The sequence below is a fragment of the Acartia tonsa genome, chromosome 14, assembly GCF_053477335.1.
Source record: "Acartia tonsa isolate MP-2025a chromosome 14, ASM5347733v1, whole genome shotgun sequence".
Lineage (NCBI taxonomy): Eukaryota > Metazoa > Arthropoda > Copepoda > Calanoida > Acartiidae > Acartia > Acartia tonsa.
The window spans coordinates 19670389-19677581 of record NC_137273.1 but is presented as its reverse complement, the minus strand read 5'-3'; positions in this window follow the sequence as shown (position 1 = coordinate 19677581).

Genomic DNA, 7193 nt, shown 5'->3' with positions numbered 1-7193 from the left:
AAAATTAAAGAACAGAATATTAAGGTCGATTTATTTCCACTCTGATTGGTAATACTGATAAAGTGCTTTTCCTCAAAGTTCATCGCCCTATGTCTGCCCCCCTCCACCCCCTTAATAAAATTGAATATAAATATATAAATTGGGAATAGTGTGTTTTCCTTATGTATGACCCATGCGGGCATAAACAAAATTACCACCACCCCTGTCTCGACAGGGAAGCTGCCCTTGTGTCTTTGTGTCGTCACCGTGTACTATCCTGAAAAGTCCTTTAGTAATTATTCCTTACGCCAACACAGCGACGACGACATTTTCCAGGATCCACACGATAGCAACCAGGTAACGATTCTTCCCATGCGTGTTGTGTATAAGGCCTTAATTGCAGAATGTTTTAATTTAAAAAGAAAAAAAACAAACTTCTTTCCTTTACTTGTTGAACGAAAAGATGAAACATCCCTATGTAACATGTCAATAACCTGTATCACATTTAATTATCTTTTTGTATTCGTTAAAGCCGTTATGATTTTATTATACTTAACCTATTCGATGTATGCATTATTTATTGCTTATCTAATGTATTTATATTTTTTCAGTTGTACAGTTTTCATCTTTAAATAAAGAATTCGGAAACTACTGTCCTTCGTCGGACGGTAATAGGATGTGTTTTCTGTAAGCCAGTAGGAAAAGATCTCGGTTTCGGAGATACCGAAACAACCCCTTTTCTTTAAAATAAGGGGGGGGGGTCCTGTGTCCTACTAAGCACTTGGAGGGAAACCTCCACCATGAATTACTTTGAGGGCAAATCGTTTTGCTAATTACAAATATAATTTGGAGAAGAAATAACACAAGTGTTTCCTAGGGAACTAAAGGGATGGACAATGGCCGATAAATTGATGTTCATCTCTAATGATGATAAACAAGTTTACTCTTCTGCAGTTTGCAACTAGTGGTTGACACGTTTAAAACCCAACTTAATGAACCAGCCAACGTTATTTAAAAAAAATTGCAATAAAAAGCCCAATGTTCCCTTCCTTCCTGGGTTTTTACAGAAATAATTGTAATTGTTTGACACAGTTTAATCATTAATTTCTTTCAGGTTTCTAAGGGAATAGGACAATGGTCTATAAATTTATATACATATCCCATGATGATACACAAAATTACCCCTCTGTAGACTACAATTAGCGGTTGAAACGTTTGGACACTCAACTAAATCAACTAACCAATCAAAATTCTATTAAAGTCGTTAAAATTGTTAGACCAAAAGTCCCCTTCCTCCTTGAAATGATTGTAATTGTTTTGACATATTTTAATCATCAATTTATAGAAAAATGGCCTATAAATTGATGTACAATCATACCCAATAATGCTAAACAAAATTACTATTTCTGTAGACTACAATTAGTGGTTGAAGCACTAGACACTCAACTAAATGAACTAACCAATCAATATTCAATAAAAGTCGTCAAAATTTTTAAGCCATCAAATAAAAAACGTTCTTATAAAACTTTGGGGATTATTGCAATAAACAGCCCAAAGTCCCAGCTAGCTATAACCAACAAGCGGATTAATTATTAAACCCTATTTCACCATACTTGCTTAAAACCTGTTTTTTGGAAGATTCAATTTTTAGCATTAAAACAGTCCAACTATGATAATTGATATATTATTACATGGATGTTGCACGAGATTTTCATCTACTGTTGTAAAAATCCACTGTCAGCTGGATAAATTAACAAAACCCACCATCCACCTCCTTGACCTTATCCCCTCCCCTCCTACTGGATAAACGAACAGACTAATAAATGAGTACCATATTAGAAGGGAGGGAGAGGCCATTGGACTGTTTTAACACAAGTCTTATTTTATAATAACATTTTCTTATTCGTTGGCAAAACAACTTTAGTGATTTTACTGAACTTAATTGGTTGGTTCATAAAGTTAAATGTAACGCTTCAACCACTAAATGTAATATACAGAAGAGGTTATTTTGTGTAGCATCATTGGGGATATACATCAATTTAATTGTCATTGTCTTATATCCCTTTAGATCCCTGCATATTAGCAACCTAAATTGACGACACATTTTCCCCTGTCAATATATCCATGTATGCTATATCCATTGCAATGGTGAAGTACGTGATTATATCTGATTGGGTGCTCAATGTTAGATATAATCTAGATACATAATCTATAAATCAGCCAACAGGAATAATCAGGTTAATTAATGGTTAGAAAATGAACAGATAAAGCTTAGGATAAAGCATTTCTTTAACTTCGTTAAAAAAGAAACATCATCATCATCAGGCGCATCTCTCTTTTTGACTGTGAAGTCCAGAGAATACGGACACCTTGTTCCTCCATGAATTCCTTTTTTTTTGGCAAGTGCTTCAGCTTCTCTCCATGTCAATTCTAATTTAATTAGGTCTTTTTCAGTGCTCTGCCTCCAGGTCATTTTTGGTCGTCCCTGTTTGCGTTTACCAGTGGTGGGGTTCCATTTTAAGCACTTTTTAGGAAACATATTTTGTTCCATTCTAAACACATGTCCTAGCCACCTTAGTCTTTTAAATTTCACTTCTGCTTCAATACTATTGCACTTGGTCTTAGCGTACAGCTCAATGTTTGATATTTTGTTTGGCCAGAATATTTTGCAAATTCTTCTTAGGCAGCTATTGTGAAATGCATTAAGTTGATTTGTTTCAGTTTTCACAGTTCTCCAGCATTCAGCTCCATAAAGAAGAACTGATTTCACATTACTGTTGTAAAGTCTGATTTTTGTTTTCAGAGCAAGTTTCTTTGAATTCCAAACGTTGTGTAGACTGCAACCCTAGCCTTATCAATCCTGGTCTTAAAATCAGCTTTTGAGCCATTTTCACTGCTGATAACACTCCCCAGATAGGTGAATTTGTTGCTTTGTTTCAATTGTTCACCTTTTATTGTTACATTTTGATCAGGGTTTGTAGGTATATTCATAATTTCGGTCTTCTTGACATTAACAAAGAGCCCGACTTGTCTTGCATATTTGACTAGTCTATCTGTTTTAGCTTGTAGATGTTTGATTGTTTCTGAAATCAGTGCCAGGTCATTAGCAAAGTCCAGATCCTCTAGGTGTCCTAGTATGCCCAGCTGGAGACCACGTTTTTTGTCCTCTGTAGTTTTCTTCATCACCCAGTCAATGACCAATATAAATAGAAAAGGTGATAAAATGCATCCCTGTCTAACTCCAGTGCTTATTCTAAAGAAATCAGATGTCTTATTGTTTCCAACTGAAACACAGGCTTGGAAGTTGTCATAGAATTTAGTTATTATAATTATCATCTTTTCAGGTATACCATAACTTCTTAGTATTTTCCAGAGTGTTTGTCTGTGTATGGAGTCAAAGGCCTTAGAGAAATCAACAAAATTTACATGGAGTGGCTTGTTAAATTCAACACATTGTTTAATAACCGTCCTAAGGGTGAAAATTTGGTCAACACAGCCCCTTCCAGCACGGAATCCAGCTTGTTCTTCTCTTAGTTTATTGTCAATTTTCTCATCAATTTTGTTTAAAATAATTTTACATAGGACCTTGCTTGGGATAGAAAGCAGCATAATTCCTCTCCAATTATCACAATTGTTTAAATCTCCCTTTATGATTATACCTTTAGACCAGTCCATTGGTATCTTTTCTTGCCTCCAAATTTTATCAAAGAGATCAGTTAGAGTCCTAGCAGAAAGATCTATGTCTGCCTTAAGCATTTCGGCAGTTATCAAGTTTCTGATTGATTGCAGTTGATCATAAAACTCTTGTTTTACTTCTCCATCTTTGTCATTTGTTGGGGCATAGCATTGGATAATAGTCAACTTGCAGTGCCTTGATTGGAATCTAGCCTTAATTATTCTGTCTGATATAGGTTTCCAGTCTATTAGTGAATTGACATGTCGTTTTTGAATAATTATAGAAACACCATACCTATGTTGGCTTTCATGACCATAATAAAGTATTAGGTGGCCATCTTTGGTTGTAGTTTGTCCTTGTCCTGTCCATCTACATTCTGCAATTCCAAGTATTCCAATATTGTAACTTGTCATTTCTTTAACTACTTGGGCTGTTTTAGTTGACTCATACATTGTTCTAACATTCCAGGTTCCTATCTTACAGCTTTGCTTAGAACTTATTGGTCCTGTCATCAAGTTGATAGCTTCCTCTCGGATTTGACCATCATCTTTCATATTCTCAGTAAACTGAGCATCAGTTCCAACAGTTATTGTTTCATGTACACCTCTGGCTGTGTGAAAGCCATAAGTGTTTGAGGTTCTGTGGGTGTTTTCTTGAACAGGGATTTTTTTACAGGTAGGATAGTTAGTCCTACGCAAACCTTTCATATCCCTGGAAGGAAGGGTGACTGGTAAGGGGAGGGACGTCAATATCCCCCAGTACTTCAAGAAGTACCTCCTGCCCGGAAAAAAAAAGAAACATATGAGAAAACAAATATAATAAGATGTGCATAGTTTAATTTCTAATGATAAGATATCTTTCAGAAAATTATATAGTCAAAAAAATTATCATTTATATTAATGGAACAAATCCTATTTATGTATAAATAAACAAAAAGGTTTCGTCTGCTTAGAAAATCATTTTTTAGTTTAAATAAGAGGCCAGATTTGCCATCTAGATCTACTATATCTTTTTATTCAAATTACAAAAAAAAACTTAAATTTGTACTCTCAATTAGGACTGTACAATAGAAAAAAAGAAATAAAAGTATACTTTAACTTTACTCATATAACTATTGCTTTATGTTCGGATTTTATATTGACAGCATAGCAATTAAAGCCATTTAAAAATTTTACCTTTATTATATTATCCTGCTGCTAGTGGTATATAGTGCCATGGGAGGCAAAAAAAAAGAAGAGAAAACTACACAGTCACTACTAAAGAAGCACATAAACGGATGGGATAACCTAATAGTTGGAGGTCAGACTTTTCAAAAGGATTAGATCTTGATTCTGATAGTATATATATAGTATGCTTAAAATTTAAAAAAAAACTTCTTGTGGACAGTCCTTTTCATTCTTATAATTCATTCTTGTCTGCTATTAAAAGATTGTTTTGGTTATTGATAATGTACACAATGCCGCGATTTGCCTACATTTTATCGATGGTAAATTACAAAATTTGCCCCCCAACGACAGCTGAAAAAAGGCAATTTATTAAAGGTTGCGTTATTTTGCCCCTCAAATCAATTTCTGAATTAATTTGCTTGTTGGTTATACCTTATTCCTGCCAAAGTCCCCTCTCTCCTTAAAATCATTGTAATTGTTTTGACACATTTTAATCATCAATTTATTTCTGGGATCTAAAGGAATATGAATCAAAGAAATTTATGTTCATAATTCATACCCAATGATGATTCACAAAATTACCCCTTCTGTAGACAACAAATAGTGGTCATAATTTTAGGACACTCAACTTAATGAACCAACCTATAAAAATAAATAAAAGTCCCCAAAGTTGTATGCACAACGAATAAGAAAAGGTTTTTATAAAACTTTGGGGACTATTACAATAAACAGCTTAATGTCCCCTCCCTCCCTGGGTGTTTACAGAAATAATTGTAATTGTTTTGACACATTTTAATCATCAGTTTATTTCTGGGATCTAAAGGAATATGAATCATAGAAATTTATGTAAATACTTCATACCCAATGTTGATACACAAAATTACTCCTTCTGTAGACTACAATTAGTGGTTTGGAAACCTAATTTAATGAACCAACCTTCAAAAATTTATGAAAGTTCGCAAAGTTGTTTGGACAACGAATAAGAAAACGTTCTTATAAAACTTTGGGAACTATTGCAATAAACAGCCCAAAGTCTCCGCCCTCCTTGAGATCATTGTAATTGTTTTGACACATTTTAATAATCAGTTTATTTCTGGGATCAAAAGGAATAGGAATCATAGAAATTTATGTTCATACTACATACCATACCAATGATGATACACAAAATTACCCCTTCTGTAGACAACAATTAGTGGTCATAACTTTAGGATACCCAACTTAATGAACCAACCTTTAAAATTAATAACGTTCTTATATAACTTTGGGGACTACTGCAATAAATAGCTCAATGTCCCCTTCCTCCCTGGGTATTTACAGAAATAATTGTAATTGTTTTGACACATTTTAATAATTGAATATTTTTTTTTTACAGGAATCTAAAGGAATAGGATAATGACATATATATTAATGTACAATGTACATACCCAATTATGATATACAAAATTACCCCTTCTGTAGACAACAGTTAGTGGTCATAACGTTAGAACACCCAACTTAATGAACCAACCTATAAACATTTATAAGTCCGCAAAGCTGTAAGGACAATGAATAAGAAAACTTTCTTATAAAACTTTGGGGACTATTGTAATAAACAGCCTATTATCCCATCCCTGCCTGGGGTTAGTTATAATTGTTTTGACACAGTTTAATTAATAATTATTTATGCTTTTTTTAACAATAAGGTCAAGCTAATGTTCACAGGGATTCAGAGATAAGAAGACAATAATTTATTGTTTTCTCAATTTACACAATGACTATTTTATTTTTTTAAATTCTACATATTTGAATATACTAAACAAACTGGTTTTATTCTTATGAATGTACATTTTTATATTTATAAACAACTGGATATAATACGATGATAGACAAAAAAAATTCATATGTATGCAAACCGGTTCTTATTAACAGGATATTAGTATGTTTCGGATGAATACGAGAAAAGATAAGAAAGTTTTTTTTAGACACTTCAAAGAATAGGTGTGCTAACATAAAGTAATAAACTCGTTTATTTTCAAACAAGGATGGCAACGTCTATCTATAGCAAAGCACAAAAATATGAAAAAATTTTAAAACATTGTGACACAAAAAAATTATAAAGCAGAGGAATAATATCAGAAACTAAATGTGTACTGCAATATAGCTACTTGCCCATTTGTCTAAAGTTAAACAACCCTAAAGTAAGACAACAAAGACTTAAGTGCTAATAAAAATAGAAAAAATTAAAATTAGACAAAAAATATATTTGAAAAATTAAAAATTAAGCTTGTCCTTTCATTTATAAACACACAACTCCAAACAAAGGAAAAGATTGAAACGAGTTTTGTTAGTCAAGGTCCCTCGGGGCTAACAAATCTGTTATAATCTCTTTTAAT